This window comes from Perognathus longimembris, chromosome 4, assembly GCF_023159225.1.
Source record: "Perognathus longimembris pacificus isolate PPM17 chromosome 4, ASM2315922v1, whole genome shotgun sequence".
NCBI lineage: Eukaryota > Metazoa > Chordata > Mammalia > Rodentia > Heteromyidae > Perognathus > Perognathus longimembris.
Window position 1 is genome coordinate 62,026,666 of NC_063164.1, and position 17,030 is coordinate 62,043,695.

Here is a 17,030-nt window from a genome sequence, read left to right on the forward strand (position 1 = left end):
ACACGAGGCCCTAGGTTCGATTCCCCAGCACCACATATACAGAAAACGGCCAGAAGCAGCGCTGTGGCTCAAGTGGCAGAGTGCTAGCCTTGAGCGGGAAGAAGCCAGGGACAGTGCTCAGGCCCTGAGTCCAAGGCCCAGGACTGGCAAAAAAAAAAAAAGCTTGGTTTGATGCAAGCTATTCATTTCACTTATGCACTTCCTATGTGGAAGAGAAGAAATGTGTCAGTAAAAATTATCTAAAAATAATTTTTATTTGGTTTAGGGATAAAACAAGCTCTCCATTCCACAACACAGAGCATGAACTTTCTAATACAGCACAGGTCTTTTGGGTGATAAAACTCAATTTACTGAACTTTTCAGCTAGAGGAAGCAAATTGTCACTTCCTTAAAAAAAAAGGACTTTGGGGCTTTTTTTTTTTTTTTAAATCCAAGTCCTAATAACCCTTCACATCTTAGTTAGAAATACTTAGAAGAAATACTTCCTGTTATTTTTCTCCCAAGATTAAGCACTCCTCCTTTTTGTTCCTACAGTACTATATAGTAAAATATATAATATTGTTTATACATTAGTCTAATTTGTGAGTTGTGGAAGATGCTGTATCAAGTACATTCTTGTAATGTTAAGGCTTACCTAGTAATCAAGTCACAAATTACCAAAAATGTTTTATACAACTTGATAAATTCTGCATAATAAAAATCATTTTCCTAGGACTTGGAATGTGGCTCAAGTGGTAGACTGCTAGCCTTCAGCAAAAGAAGCTCAGGGACAGTGAGTGCTGAGGCTCTGAGTTCCAGGACTGGCCAAAAAAAGAGAAAAGATCACTTTCCTAAACTGTTAAAATGTGGGTAAGTCTAGTATATACAACAGATGATGGAATGTGAGAAATGGATATAGAATTGACAAAAAATTGGTTCCACAACAGTCATGAATGACTTATGTCCAAGTTGATGTTGTAACATTGTCCTGTAGCACATATTGGAGCATCCTCATGTGCTGTTTTTTATGTGGGAAAATTAGTCCACTTGTCAATGTGGTAGAAAAAGAAACAGCCTGTACTTAAGTAGGAATTCTTACCCAAGACAGCTCACCCAAGGTTGGGGTTATAGCTCAAAGATTGAGCAGGTGCTTAGTATACACAGGACTTTGGGTTCCATAAAAAGATACTTGGCCCATCATAAAACTGAAAATAACCTAAGACTGCGCACTAGTCATTTAAGGTGATAAGAACTGTAAACAGTTCTTATTTTTTCTTTAAAATCTGTAATATGTAACTTAAAAACATACATTGCATATGAGTAGTAAGCATTCTGTATGCTGTTTGTGTGAGGGAGAGGGCCCACACTACTGGTAGTCATTTGTAAGGTTTTTCTGACCAGAATCTTTGGCTGTACATAAAGGTTGATGGCTAGATTTATTTAGCCAGCAACTTCCTTTGTTTATAGTCATTAAAAATTCACACTGCAAATACGACATTTCCCAGTGTTGACTGCTTCACACAGTACTCCATCTGATTAAATCAAATTCTAGGAATCACCTATGTACCCAAGAAAATCTGAAGAGGTCAAATAATCAGGGCAAAATTCAAGAGTCAAACCTAGACCTTCTGACTCCTGCTATGCCTCACCACTGCAACAGCACTGCTGCTGTTTCCCCGAAACGCTGGAGGAGCTACTGACCCCATTTCTGGAAGGAAATGTTTGTTACCTCATGAAAACATGATCTGTCTGACTTCTTAACAGTACGGTTGGATTTTTAAACAAATAATAATGATTTGTAATGCTTATTTACCTCTTAGTTCTGGACAGAGATGGGTAGGTGGGAGGAAGACGTGGAAATTTAAAGCAATGAAAACTAAAATTTCGTTAAAAAAAAATCCTACAACTGTTCCTGTACTGGGACAGAAGGTTTAGTGTTACTGGGCCCATCACCAGACAGTGACTACTCATGACGATGTATTACTCATATTACTCACAGAGATTTTCCCCACCTAGTATCTACTTGTGTGCGTGGGGGGAGGGGGAGTATTAGGACATTTAGATGTGTTTGTACACATTCATCTTCACTACGCAGTTTCATCCCAACAAGTGCGGATTGTACTACTCGCATCTTCCCTATTTTGTTATTAACTTCTGAAGCCAACAGGTCCGTCTTTGCTATAAAGCATTACCTGTTTTAATTCGAAGAATACACAGTCGCCACACCACCAAAAAAAAAAAAAAAAAAAAAAAGTCGCGATATTTGGAAAGTAGAACCAGCAAGTCAGATCTTCACCGGATCTCAAGGAGTGACAAAGTGACTTCAATTCCGGGCAGAGCTACTGCCAAGCCCGAGTCTCCCCTCCCACACGCAATACCTCACTCGCGACACCCCCAAGGCTCTCAAGGCTCGGGGTGGGGTGGGGGGATCCTAGGGCAGCAGCCCCCGGGGCAGGCCGCGCCGGGCCAAGTGGGGACCCTGCCCCTCTTCCCTCGACCCCATTATTAGTCCATTAGGAAGACGCACAATCCGTTCCCTTCACCCGTCACAAACTCCGCCGGGCACCGGGGTGGCGGCAGTGGGGCGGCCCGCACCCGGCCCCCAAGCTCCTCTGCTTTGAGTCCCGGCTATCGCCCACCCAGTTCTGCCACCCCCCCCCGGGCGAGAGAAGCGGCCGTGGCCCAGGCCCGGGCCCGGCCCCGTCTCGGCCCCAGCTCCGGCTCCGGCTCCGGCTCCGGCTCCGGCCCCGGCCCCGGCCCCGGCCCCGGCCCCAGTCTCTGCTCCGACCCTGGCACTGGGGCCTGCGCTCCGAGCTCCCCTCCCCCACCCGCGGCCTGGTCTCGAACCAGCGCCCCCGGCTCCCGCCAGCACTCTTTACCCTGGCTGGCACCGAGCAGGGCGCGTCCCTCCTAACTGTGGTCACACCGCCGTCTTCCTTTTCCGAGTTCTGGGCGTCTGGACCGAAAGCACAGCCGTTCGCAGCAGAGCACAATGGCGGCCGCCCCCGTGCCGAATCCGGCGCAGAACCAGCGGCCACCGTTAAGTGCCCCTCCCTTCCTCTCCCCTCCCCACCCACTTCTCGGACCTGCTGGCTTCTCGCGAGAGTGGCGGGGCTGTGGGGCTCCCAGAGCTGCCGGCTTGGCTCGACGTGCCCCGCCGCGGGGTGGTGCTCTGACTTCGGCAACGGTTGAAGGACCGCCTGGGGGGGGGAAGCGGCACCGGTAAGCGGCCGCGGCGGTGGCGGGGCGGCCGGCTGGCGGGCGGGCGGGCGGGCGGCGGAGCGGGCGAGGCTGCTGCGGGCGCTGCCAGCCGGGCGCCCGAGGCCCGGACCCCCGGGTGGCCATCGTTGCCCAGCCGGCTCTCCGGACTCTCGGGCGCTGGCCCTGCCCACAGGCTCTTGCCCTGTGGGGCAACCCTGCAGGCCCCACTGCTTGTAACACCGTCAGGTGGTTTGAGGGGTTGGGTTATTTTTTTTTCCCCCTTCCTTTTTTTTTGTTTTTGTTTTTGTTTTGGGGCGCTTGGCAAGTGGCGCAGTGAAGGTGTATTGAATTGGATTTGCGACCTGCCTTCCCTGTTTGGTTTGATGGCCGACCCTCCCCTTCAGTGTTTGATTTGACCATCTCTGTAGCAGTTTTCCCCCTAGCAATAAATAAGTTTAGATGTTGGAATAGATATATAGATAGATATAGATATACATATAGAGATATACATATATATCTTTACCTTCGATAGTTTTAACTGCAGATTTTGCTGTAAAATTTCACATATTGTGAAAGTGAGGAAAATTATATGTTAAATGGTCTAGTAAATATCAGACGAAACTTTCAAAACTGTCCAGTGTGGTAGATTCACATGTAAATGAGTGCTAATAAAGGACTAAGCCACAGATCGTGAAGATATCGATGATGTGTAGGTTTTAAATACAATGTATCAAACTGAAGTAGTTAGACACTAAAGATCAGTTATTGAAACTTACAAGCTATTGGAGGCACTTTTTCTTAAGTGACCTACTTTGTGTTATCATTAAAAGCAATCCATTAGATCCAAATCAAGCAAATGAAATATGGTCTTTGTATATGTCTTTGTATTTCCTCTGAAAGGAATGAAATATCAATCACTAGCATCCCCATTTGTCCTGAAGACTAACAGATTCTTTACCCTCCACTCTGATAAATTTTTAACTACTATGAATTTTAAAGTTTAAGCATTGAAGTTGACATGCAAGCAGGCACTGGTGGCTCACTCTTGTAATCCTGCCTCGGGTGCACAGCTGAGATCTTCTGATTGCAGTTGCAAGTCAGCCTATGCAGGAAAGTCCTTGAGCCTCTGATCTTCAGTAAACTACTCACAAAAGGCTGGAAGTGGCACTGTGGCTCAAGTGGTAGAGCACAAAGTCTTGAGCAGAAGTTGTTCAGGGACAATGCCCAAGCCCTGAGTTCAAGCCCCAGGAACACCCCCCCCCAAAAAAAAACAAAAAACAATAAAGCATGACACATGCAAAGTCTTAACTTTTAGGGTATGAAAGGAAGATTGTTGGGAATAAAATGCACACAGATTAATTTTGAGAAAATTTATCCTTTAAAGAAAAATAATTTTCCATTTTGTTTGATGGCCCTATACCATGGTGTTTTCATTGTGTGTATGTATGATGTATATGTATGGTTGTATATATGTAGTATATACACACCTGAGGAATCATTTCATGAGTTTGGATTCCTGCTTTGCATCTTACTACCTTTATCTTGAGCAGTTTTTGAACTTTGCTAAGTCTAAGCTTTCTGGATTGGAGTTAATAACAATACTTTATTATCATTGAAAGGCTTCAGTGAGATCATGCATCATTTCCTGAGAACATACATTGTGTAACTGTTAGTCTATGTTCAAACCACCACTAATATTGTCTTTCTGGGGCTTAATAGGTCCCTTAAACACCTTTTCAAACTTATTCTGCGCTAAGAGGAATGACTGCACCATTTTTCTGAACTATGGCAGTCAAATCCTGTAGTGAGAACTTCTCTACAGAATCCCCAAATCGGGCAAGGATGGTGGAGATTTTGGCAGATTGTAGTTTCATCTTCTCCCACTTCTCCCAGCACTGAGGATATTATTACAGGTAAGTGTGACATGTCTATTCTATTAACACCGGCTTTTCAGATTCTAGTTTTCATTATTATTATTATTATTATTATTATTATTAATGTTTGTAAATAAGACTATGATAGCAGAGATTTTATTGTTTTGAGAATGGCTATGTGTATGTGTGGGTGAGTGAGACAGGGACAGAGCTCTCTGTTCAAAGTTTCCAGGTAGATATCATTATCTACAACTAATTATGGAAAGTTTGCTACGTTAAAGACACGTAGGTACAAGAGTAACCATGTTTTTTGGACTAAAGTTTATGAAAAAAATGACTTGATAGGCAAGTATCAGAGCTGTTCTAAACCATCTAAACTCTCATACCCTTCTTCTACTTGCTCTTTCTTTGCTACATTTTTTATCTTTTATGGTAATTATGGCACTGCTTTCTGTATTTAAATATCTTTGTTCACCACCTGCCAGTTCACCATCATTCACATTAGCTTCCATTTTCAACTTTTTAAGACCTATTGACAGACATTAATTTTCTTCTTCTACATTATAGATTTGTCATTTAGCTACGGGCATACCTCCCTGTACTTTTATATTTGTCCTTTTTTTAGCCTACCAGATTGATTAGAATTCTCTTTTAGATATTGAATTTTTAAATTCCTCTTTTAATCATCATACAACATAAACTAAGATACTTCTCTATTACAAAGGCAACTATACAGACAGTCTTACTTTTTCCTCTTTTGTTGCTGGTCCTTGGACCTAGACTTTCTCAGCTTTCCTGCTCACAGTTGGTGCTCTACCACTTCAGGCATACCTCAGCCTGGCTTTTTGCTTGTTATTTTTAGAGATTGAATTTTGAAGACATTTCTGGCTTCCAAATATAATACCCCTTTTCCCAGCCTCCTCTGTAGCTAGGATTACAGGGGTGAACCACTGGTGCTGGCCTATACTCTAGTTTTAAAAAGACAGTGTTATATTAGCTTTTGACACATCAAATACTTTTCAATTATAGGTTATTTCCTAATCTTTTGAGAAACAGGTGTACTTGAGATGAGACCGGAGTATGTATAATGAAGTCCTTAAATTGAAAACAAAGATAGCAATTTTTTATTAATCCCTAGGCTAAGAGAAGGGAAGCCAGTAGCATCAACTGTTTTGACAATACACTATTTAATTTTTTTTATTTTGTAAGAGGTCAGGACTGGAACTCAGTACCTGTTGTTTTTATTTACTGGTGCTCTAACAACTGAGCTATGCCTCTAACTCCTATTTAAATTGATAGGTAAATTACAATCTATAGATTAAGGGCCTCTATTACTAAGAAATATATGACACAAAATTCCTATGCTTTACGTCTTTGACGAAAGGAATTCTTTTCTTGCCCCAAACTATAAACCTTTTCTATAGTGCGTGCTTTTTAAATTTTCCCCAAAAAGTTTTATTGGAATGTATTATATTTGATAAATGAACATCCAAAACATTCTGTTCGTTGGTTTTTGTTGCTAGATTAGCAGCAAAAATTGTCAGTCTACAAAGGCAGTAGTTAAATAGATACCAAAAAATACATAAAAAGAATACCATTTTCAAACCCTCTAGAGAAACATCTCTCACACTTAAGCTTCAGTCTTTATCTCTCAAGACTTACTGGGAAGATCATTCCTGCTCATAATTGTTCCAGAATATCTTACCTAACCAGGAACAATTCCCAATTGATAAAGCACAATTCCTAGTTCATGTGTGAAGAATCTCTCTTTGTCGCCTGAAACATAAAAAGTGTTCAATAAAAGCTGCTTTTCCTATTAATAAAACTAGAGGGTGAAACATTTAAGCCAAATTCTACTTAGTACCTGTATTGTAAATGCCTTATTGGAATACAGTTGTGCCCACTAGTTTCTGTATGGCTAATGTGGTTATAACAACTGGCAAGTTTGAAATTTGTAGAGTGGCCTAACATGCTTGAAACCCATATGCCAATTGATGTTACAGTCTTGACAAACAATTTATGATTGGATGAGAGTAATCTTCTTTGCTCAGAATTAACAGATCATATATATTAACCACACTATAAAATACTTTCATAGGGGTTGGGAATGTGGCTTAGTGGTAGAGTGCTTGCCTAGCATGCATGAAGCCCTGGATTTGATTCCTCAGCACCACATAAACAGAAAAAGCCGGAAGTGGCACTGTGGCTCAAGAAATAGAGTGTTAGCCTTGAGCAAAAAGAAGCCAGGGACAGTGCTCAGGCCCTGAGTCCAAGCCCCAAGACAGGCAAAAAACAAAACAAAACAAAAAACAACCTTTCATAGCAACACCTGTATTAGAGTTGATGATTGAATAACTGGGTATTATATAGCCTTGTCAAGTTGACCTATAAAATTAACCATCACTTTTCTATCACTATTTTCTCCCTATAAGAGGACTAGAGAATTTTTTTTCAGCAGAATTAAATACTTCTGACAAAGGTGATATGACCCAGAAATACTATCCTGCATTTTTATAAAATATTTTATTTTTATAGAATATTTGCCAACCTCTGAAGTCATAGAATGAGTTTGAACTGACCAGTGTTCTTGTAATAAAATACATACACATACACACGCACAAGTACACACAAACACATATACACAGCCTTCACAAGTGATAGCAGTCAAGAACCTCCTTGACCATTTCAGACCTACATTTTAGAGCCTGGAAGCAAATGAGGATATTATCAAAAATTCCTTGGATACTCCTGACAAGTTTGGCTGTATGCTTCTTATATATAACACTTTTTTCTTGGGTATATATGTGTGTATACATATGCATATAATTTAGTTTTATTTATTTATTTATTTGATGCTGGATTGAACTCAGGGCCTGGGTACTGTCCCTGAGCTCTTTTGCTTAAGGCTAGCATTCTGCTGTTGAGCCACAGCTCCACTTCCATCATGTTCGGTACTTAATTGGAGATAAGAATCTCATGGTCTTTCCTTCCTGTGTTGGCTTCAAACTGTAATCCTCAGATCTTAGCCTACTCACTAGCTAGGATTACAGGCATGAGCCACAAGCACCAAGCAATGCATATAATTTTTTTAAGTTCTACATGTGATACCATGCATCCTAGGTATTTTTGTATAGTCCTTTTTCTTTAACTTTTTTTTTTTTTTTTTTTTTTTTGCCAGTCCTGGGGCTTGGACTCAGGGCCTGAGCACTGTCCCTGGCTTCTTTTTGCTCAAGGCTAGCACTCTGCCACTTGAGCCACAGCGCCACTTCTGGCCATTTTCTGTATATGTGGTGCTGGGGAATCGAACTCAGGGCCTCATGTATATGAGGCAGGCACTCTTGCCACTAGGCCATATCCCCAGCCCCCTCTCTTTAACTTTTTCCTTATTTTATTTTGATTTTTCTTGTGGAGGTCCTGGAGTTTGAACTCAGAGCTTGGGCCTAATCCCTAAGCTTCTTTGTTCAAGGCCAGCATTCTACCACTTGAGCCATAGCACCACCTCTGGCTTTTTCTAAGTAGTTTATTGGAGATCAGAGTCTCATAGGCTTTCCTTCCTAAGCTGGGTTGGAACCAGATCCTCAGATCTCAGCTTCCTGAGTAGCTAGGATGACAGGTGTTATCCACCTGCCTATTTTTGTGATTTATTTATGTATTGATTTATATGGCTGATCCTGGGGCTTGAACTCTGGGCCTGGGTGCTGTCCCTGAGCTTTTGTGCTCAAGGCTAGTGATCTACCACATCAGTCATAGCTCTACTTCCAGCTCTTTTTGTTGTTTATTGGAGGTCAGAGCCTCAGGGACTTTCCTGCCCTAGCTGGCTTTGAACCGCACTCCTCAACCAAATCCTAGCCTCCATAGTAGTTAGGATTACAGACATAAGCCAGTGCTGCCTAGCCTATTTTTATTTTTTTTTATTATTTTTGAAGTTTATTAAGTATTAGAATAATACATGAAAGAATAACAAAGTTCCTTAAGCCAAAAGATATACTTAATAAATATTCCAGTATATTAAAGGCATTAACCAATTTTATCATAAGTAGCTTACGTAATGTCAAGTAGGAAACAACAGGTTAAGTGTTAAGGAGAAGGGAGAGTAATGTTATCTAAGAGTTACAAAGAAATTCACCAAGTAGGACCAATACAATCAACAAAAAATAACTGAAAGTAAAATGAGCCATGTAAAGGCTGCTTACAGATCAGTAGGGAAATGTATTTTTTTTAACAAGATGCTGCTATAATTCGTTGGTTTCTTGCTACACACTAAACTAATTCTTCTATAGATAACCTTATATATGTAAATGAATAAACTCAAATAGATTCTGGATTCCCTAAGTATTAAGACAAATTCCAAAATCAAAATTACAAAATTATTTTTTAATTTATTTTTTCCTATGCCTGTACTAGCCTTGAACTTAGGACTGTGTGATCTTGCTTAGCTTTTTTGCTCAAGGCTAACCACTTGAGCTATAACCTGTAATTGGAGATTAAGAATCTTGTGGGGGCTGGTATGTGGCCTAGTAGTAGAGTGCTTGCCTCACATGCATGAAGCCCTGGGTTCGATTCCTCAGCCCCACATAAGCAGAAAAGGCTGGGAAGTGGTGCTGTGGCTCAAGTGATACAGTGCTAACCTTGAGCAAAAAGAAGCCAGGGACAGTGCTCAGGCTCTGAGTCCAAGCCCCAGGACTGGACAGAAAAAATAAAAGAATCTTTTGGGTTTGTCTGCCCAGACTGACTTAGAACTTCAATCCTCAGACCTTAGCATTCTGACTAGCTGGAGATTACAGTCATGAGCTATCAATACCCAGATTCCTTGCTCTTTTTTTTCTTTTTAAAGTGGACACATCTCTGGCTTTGCAATTCACATTGACAAACTACTGTGTATCTCGTCATCTTTTTTCTACCTGGTCCCACAATTATAAAAAAAACTACAGAGTGCATTATGTATGTGTATTTCAAAATATATGTTGGTAAAGATACTTTTTTATCATTTATTTCATAGTACTGGATAGAATGTATCTTAAGAGCTGGTAGTATAGACAAATGATTAGAAGGATTTGGCCTAGTACATGCAAAGCCCTGGTTAAAATCCAGCAACACACACACACACACACACACACACACACACACACTTCATCTTTTTTTACTCATTGCATACATATCATTAGTGATTTATATTTTATTTTCAACTCTTAGTAGATTATAATCCTGCCACCTTTACAATGTTTTCTCACCTCTGTTGATTTCACACTTAATGTCTTTTGATTTGGGTAGGATTGTATGGTAAAGTTTTTTTTTTTGTTTTTTTTTTTTTTTGGCCAGTCCTGGGCCTTGGACTCAGGGCCTGAGCACTGTCCCTGGCTTCTTCCCGCTCAAGGCTAGCACTCTGCCACTTGAGCCACAGCGCCGCTTCTGGCCGTTTTCTGTATATGTGGTGCTGGGGAATCGAACCTAGGGCCTTGTGTATCCGAGGCAGGCACTCTTGCCACTAGGCTATATCCCCAGCCCCTATGGTAAAGTTTTTTATGATAACTTTTATAACTTCTGGGATTCAGATTTAGCTTTAAAAAGGTTTTTTCTATCCCTGAATTGTATCATGTAGTATCTTAGGTATTCCAGATTACTTTAATAATAATTAGTCTCTTCTATTTAAAATTTTCATTTTTATATGGATTAAGATAATAAGTTCCAATCTTATTTTCTTCTTTTTTTTAAGTTTTTATTATAAAACTGATGTACAGAGAGGTTACAGTTTCATACGTTAGGCATTGGATACTTTTCTTGTACTGTTTGTTACCTTGTCCCTCATATACCCCTCCCTCTCTTATTTTCTTCTTAATACCTGACTAGGTAGATCAAAAGCATTTGTAAATATTTTATTCTCTTCTCTGTGATTAAAAATATCACCCTTGCCAGAGATGGCTTACAACTGTATTCCTAGCTACTTGAGAACCTGAGGATTGCTGTTCAAAGACAGCTCGGCCAAGAAAAGTCCATGAAACTCACATCTTCTAAGCCAGAATTGGAGCTGTGGCTCAAGTGGTAAAATGGTAGTCTTGAGTGCAAAAGTTCAAGGACAGTACCTAGGCCTTGAGTATAAGCCCCAGGATCTGAACCAAAAAGAAAAGATCACCTTTTTTTTTTTTTAATGTGTTAAAATTTTAAATTTATGCTGGATTTGTCTCTGTATTTTCTGCTCTGAAAAAGAAACTAGGACTGTAAATACTGAATCATTTAGAAAATGAAATGAAATATTATTTACTCTCTTTTGAAACTATCATTTATTTATACTGTTCTGCATTCTGTTACCTTCTGATTGACTTTCTTTTTTTTTTTTTTTTTGGCCAGTCCTGGGGCTTGGACTCAGGGCCTGAGCACTGTCCCTGGCTTCTTTTTGCTCAAGGCTAGCACTCTGCCACTTGAGCCACAGCACCACTTCTGGCCATTTTCCATATGGGAATTGAACCAAGGGCCTCATGTATATGAGGCCAAGCACTCTTGCCACTAGGCCATATCCCCAGCCCTCTTCTGACTGACTTTTAAGGAACAAATAATCATTTCCTTTATAATCCTCCAAAACAGAGCTAGTTTTGAATTATATAGTACGTTTTAGGCTGCCGACTAAGAGTGATCTTAATTTATACTTTTTTCTCTAGTCTAACATTTTTCAGCAGTTTGTAAAAAAAAAAAATCAATGAAGATACATCATTTATTTAAAGATACCTCATCAATACTTTTGTATATCATAACGATGTTTTAAAAACTATACACATTACATGTATGCTACCTAATTTCTCAATTAACCCTGTTCCCTTGTTGGTCATGGTGTACTTCCAACATTCAGAAGGGAGGTGCAAGAAGGTAAGAGTTAGTATCTGGCCTAAATTTATAGGATGATCTGTTCTGAAAGAATAAAAAGAAAGAATTAGAAAAAAACAACAACAACTCTGTTCCATATCCCAGAGTACAGTCTAAGTTTCTCACCATGGTACTTTAGCTGTCCTTCACAGCAAGATGGCCATTTTAACATGGACAATCTGGAAGAAATCACACTTTGTTTTCTATTATACCACCATAAATATTATGGGAATGGTAACATACTTTAAATACTTAGCTTATATTTACTGTTTATAATTCTTGACTTTCCTATACCCTATAAACATTTATAGTGGTTATTGGTATATGGTGGCTTGAATTTTTACCTCTGTGAAGTTGAGGACTTTGTGCTTTAAAAAAATTATATTTCAGGCTGGGAGTGTGGCTAAGTGGTAGAGTGCTTGCCTAGCATGCATGAAGCCTTGGGTTCGATTCCTCAGCACCCATAAACAGAAAAAAACGGAAGTAGCGCTATGGCTCAAGTGATAGAGTGCTAGCCTTGAGCAAAAAGAAAACAAAGACAGGGCTCAGACCCTGAGTTCAGGCTCCAGGACTGGCAAAAAAAGAAAAGAAAAGAAATAAATAAAAATATAAATTTCAAGCCAAGTGCTAGTGGTTCATTCCTGTAATCCTACTTACTCAGAAGCTTGAGATCTGAGGATTGCACTTTGAAGCTAGCTCACAGAGAAAAGTCTGTGAGATTCTTACTCTAGTTAATCAGCAAAAAGTCGAAAGTGGAAGTATGATCCAAGAGGGCATTAGCCTTGAGCGAAAAAGCTAAGGGACAGACCATGAGCCCCAGTATCACACACACACACACACACACACACACACACACACACACACACTTTTTAAAAATCCATTTTTGGAGTATATTAATTCAATACCTTTTACATAATAGAATTTGTTTTATATTAATTTCTAAAGAGACATGTTGGGGAAATTTCACTGTTTTGAATTTACTTAGAAATTTTTAAAAGCTTGTGTTTATTTTATATAGCTATATACATTTAAGTTAAATATATACATTTAAATTAAAATCCAATATTTTATTTACATAGTTAATAAAATTTAGTGCATTAATTATATATGCAATTTCATTCTATTTCACAATAATTTTAGGCTTAGTTACACAAATAGTGTATGAATTTCTCTTTGCCCTTTATCCAACTTCATCATAAGATGTTAGCATCTTACATAACCACAGTACAGTGACGAAATTGGTTAGTTACCTTTACCTATACTAGTAATTACTCTGCATTTGTTTTTTGTTTTTGTTTTTTTTGCTAGTCCTGGGGCTTGTACTCAGGGCCTGAACATTGTCCCTGGCTTCTTTTTGCTGAAGACTAGCACTCTACCACAGCGCCATTTCTGGCTTTTTCTATATATGTGATGCTGAGGAATTGAACCCAGGGCTTCGTGTATGCGAGGCAAATACTGCTAGGCCATATTCCCAGCCCCTTGCATTTGTATTTATTCACATTTCAACAGCTTTTCGAAGAAAATCCATTTTCTGATTGAGAAAACAATCCTCGATCCTTAGTTGCTTCTGCGTCCTTTCAATATGCTCCCCCATCTTTCTTAGTTGTGTGCCTTTTGAACATGTGTATGCATACCAGAATAGCTTTGTAAATACTGATGTGACTGCTTTTTATTAGATTTTACTTTCTCAGGTTAATAACCATATATTTTCCTGGTATACCACTTAATGTTATTATTAACCATAGGACAAATTGTGAAGTAGTTCTAAACTACAGTTTATTTTTGTAATTTTTTATCAGGCTTTTAAGAGGCTTTATTAATGAATTTTCAATCCAAATAAAATAATCATGGAGACTTTGAACTGATAATATAGCTCAATTGCAGAACATGTACCTAAAGGATACCCAAGACCATGGATTTAATCTCTAGTACCCCCAACAAGTTATAACATTAAACAAATTAATTGGAAAGATGGGCATTTATCTGTGTAAGTAAAAGGTAAGCTAGATGTGGTTGGTTGCCCTTGTGCAACTAAGAAGCTGAATGAAGCAGGAAGATCAGGGCCAGCTTCAGCAACATAGAGAAAATCTTTTTTTTTTTTATGTAATCTTGTTAAAAAACAGGCACTGATGACTCACACCTAAAATCCTCACTACTCTGGTGGATTACAGTTCAGTTCCAGCCCTGGCAGAAATGTCTGTGAGATTCTTATCTCCATTTAACTGCCACAAAGCTGGAAATAGAGCTGTGGCTCAAATGGTAGACCACTACCCTTAAACAAAACAGCTCAGGGAACAGTGCTCAGGCCCTGGGTACAAGTTCTAGCACTGGCACAGAAATAATTAAGTAATTTGAATAGCACTTCAAATTAAATTTTAATATTTCTTGGGATATGGTAGTGTATACCTGAAATCCTTGCTACTTGAGAGGTGGAGGTTGGGAGGATCAAGATTGGAGGCCAGGCTGGAAAAAATAAATAACTAATAACTAGTAATCTACAAGTAGTGGTGAGAACCTGAAATCCCACATATTTAGGAGATGTTGGTGGGAGGGTCACCCTTCAAGCTTAGCCCTTAGACAAAAACACCTACCTGAAATATAAAACAAAACGGCTTGAGTGTATGGCTGAAATGAAAGAATGACTTCTTAGCAAGTACAAGGACCAGGGTACAAACCCCAGGATTGCCCCAAAGTAAAAACAAATAACAAAAATTACTGATCATGTCCAGAAGTTAAATACTGCTAGTGTTTAGCTTTACTTAAGCTTGGAAGAAAGTTACCTAGTAATGATTTTTATTTTCTTACTTAAAATATTAGAAAACACTTTGCTTCTAAATCAAATTGGGAGAAAAGCAACTCTCAGACATTAAACAGGAGATTTTATTACGTGTTTAGAAGACTTGTCATTTTTTGCTAGCTGAACCAAATATGGAATTTCAGCTTTCTTTAGAGCAAAATTAGCATGGGTGATATTTTCAGTATTCTTTTTTTTTTTTTTTTTGCCAGTCCTGGGCCTTGGACTCAGGGCCTGAGCACTGTCCCTGGCTTCTTCCCGCTCAAGGCTAGCACTCTGCCGCTTGAGCCACAGCGCCGCTTCTGGCCGTTTTCTGTATATGTGGTGCTGGGGAATCGAACCTAGGGCCTCGTGTATCCGAGGCAGGCACACTTGCCACTAGGCTATACCCCCAGCCCCTCAGTATTCTTAATTTACCAGGAAAACATGTATTAGAAAAGAAGTATAAAATTATTACTATGCTGTGATGAAGAAAGTAATTTTGAGACTAGAGATGTGGCTAATGTCATAGAATGCTAGCCCAGCAAGTAACCTAAGTGAGAACTTGAAGGAATGAGTTCATTCGTAGTAGATGGTGAGAAGAGATTTATCTATTGGAGGCATGGCTCAAGTGGTCAAGTGATAGACAAGAAAGCCAAGCGAGTGCACAAGGCCCTGGTACAAACATGTGCTTAAGCATGCACACACACACACATACAGAGATACATACACACAGAGATACAGACACACACACAGAGAATAGAGTACAAGGAGAATTTTTAAAAAATATAAATACAACTTTTTTGGCTATAGTGGAGTTTGAACTCAGGACTTTGTACTTGCAGGCAAACTTTACTTTTTTTTTTAGCTTTAGCTTTTAGTTTTTAAGTAGGGTCTTAAATTTAGAGAGGGTCTTAAGTTTTGCCTGGCCCATACTCAGACTGCATAGACTACTGTGACTGCTATATAACTAGGATTACAGGTATGTACCAACATGCCCAGCCCTACAGATAGAACTATTTTAAAATACATTGTACAATGGAGATGGTAGGAGTTTGGTCCCCAGCAGCACCAAAACAAGAACAAAGTGAATTTGAAGTACTAGAGGTAATATTTTCCTTTTCTCCTTCAGTATTTTTAGCATTTGAATTTAACAACACATCAATTCATACAGGTAAGTAAAGCAAGTTACTTATATTTGTTGAAACAAACAAATGATACAGATCACCAGTCCTTTAGAATGAGACCAAGCCAGACATCTGGATGAGTGCCTGAAATCTCAGCCACTCAGAGGGTGAAACAAGAGTTCAAAACCAGCCAGGCAACATAACAGATAATGAATGATTCCACATAAGGTCTCTCAAAAATAAGGAAAAAAATTATGTGAATGTTGCTCTCAATATTATGTGCAGAAATTAGAACTTAAAAAGTAAATTATGACCAGATTCTCTGTGTCTGCATATCAATGTAGTTTTAAATTTTACATTGAAAAAAGGTATATACATTTTGTTTTTCATTGTCTTATCTTTGTAGCTCTTGACTGATTATCAGTTACAGTTTGGGTTTATGTATAGTACATTTAAAATCTTTCTGATTGTCATTGGTTAGAAATAAACTTAACATTAGGGCTGTAGCTCAGTAAATAGAATACTTGGCTAACGTGAATCCTAGGTGTGACCATCAAGACTGCAAAAAAATAATAATTTTATTCTTTATTTTTTATTAGAAACCAACCATAGTTCCATTTAACACATCAAAATTAAGTTTTGCTAATGCTTTAATGCACTTGATTTCATCTGATCCCAGAAGCTAAGCAGGGTTGAGCGAGCCTTTAGGACTTGGAAGGGAGATTCTAGTTCACTTGTCATTAATGGCTGTCATCAAGGAAAGAAGCAAGTGCTAGTGAGGATGCTTGTTAAAGGGGAGAAAAGAAATGTATACTGTAGGTGGGTTACAGATTCTTCAAAAAATAAAAATAGAACTATGACACGATCCTGCGGTACTATATATACCCAAAGGAATGTAAATCAGCATATGCCAGATATACTGTCATGCTCATATTTGTTGCAACACTATTCAACATAGCTAAGGTTCGGCATCAGCTTATGTGCCCATCATCAGATAAGTGGGTAAAGTAGATGTATTTATATACAATGGAGGATTAAAGAAGAACAAACATTTCACTTACAGAAAAAATGGATGGGGGGCTGGGGATATGGCCTAGTGGCAAGAGTGCTTGCCTCATATACATGAAGCCCTGGGTTCAGTTCCCCAGCACCACATATACAGAAAACGGCCAGAAGTGGCGCTGTGGCTCAAGGGGCAGAGTGCTAGTGTTGACCAAAAGT

At 39.4% G+C, this 17,030-nt stretch overlaps 2 protein-coding genes across 8 annotated transcripts in view; one reads left to right on the top strand and one right to left on the bottom strand.

The window, feature by feature from the left end:
* The window catches only part of Marchf7 (membrane associated ring-CH-type finger 7), a 40,222-nt gene extending 37,204 nt beyond the window's left edge, over window positions 1–3,018 (bottom strand). For 3 of the 6 annotated variants that reach the window (XM_048345381.1, XM_048345380.1, XM_048345379.1), the window contains exon 1: window positions 2,859–3,016. The gene's annotated coding sequence lies outside the window, so the exon portion shown is untranslated. Of the gene's footprint in view, window positions 1–2,858 lie in introns of all 6 variants that reach the window. The other 3 variants (XM_048345385.1, XM_048345382.1, XM_048345384.1) reach the window with 2 other exon arrangements.
* A 79-nt stretch (window positions 3,019–3,097) lies between these two features.
* The window catches only part of Baz2b (bromodomain adjacent to zinc finger domain 2B), a 300,548-nt gene continuing 286,615 nt past the window's right edge, over window positions 3,098–17,030 (top strand). For both annotated transcript variants that reach the window (XM_048345362.1, XM_048345361.1), the window contains exons 1-2: window positions 3,098–3,201; window positions 4,900–5,093. The gene's annotated coding sequence lies outside the window, so the exon portion shown is untranslated. The remainder of the gene's footprint in view (window positions 3,202–4,899; window positions 5,094–17,030) is intronic.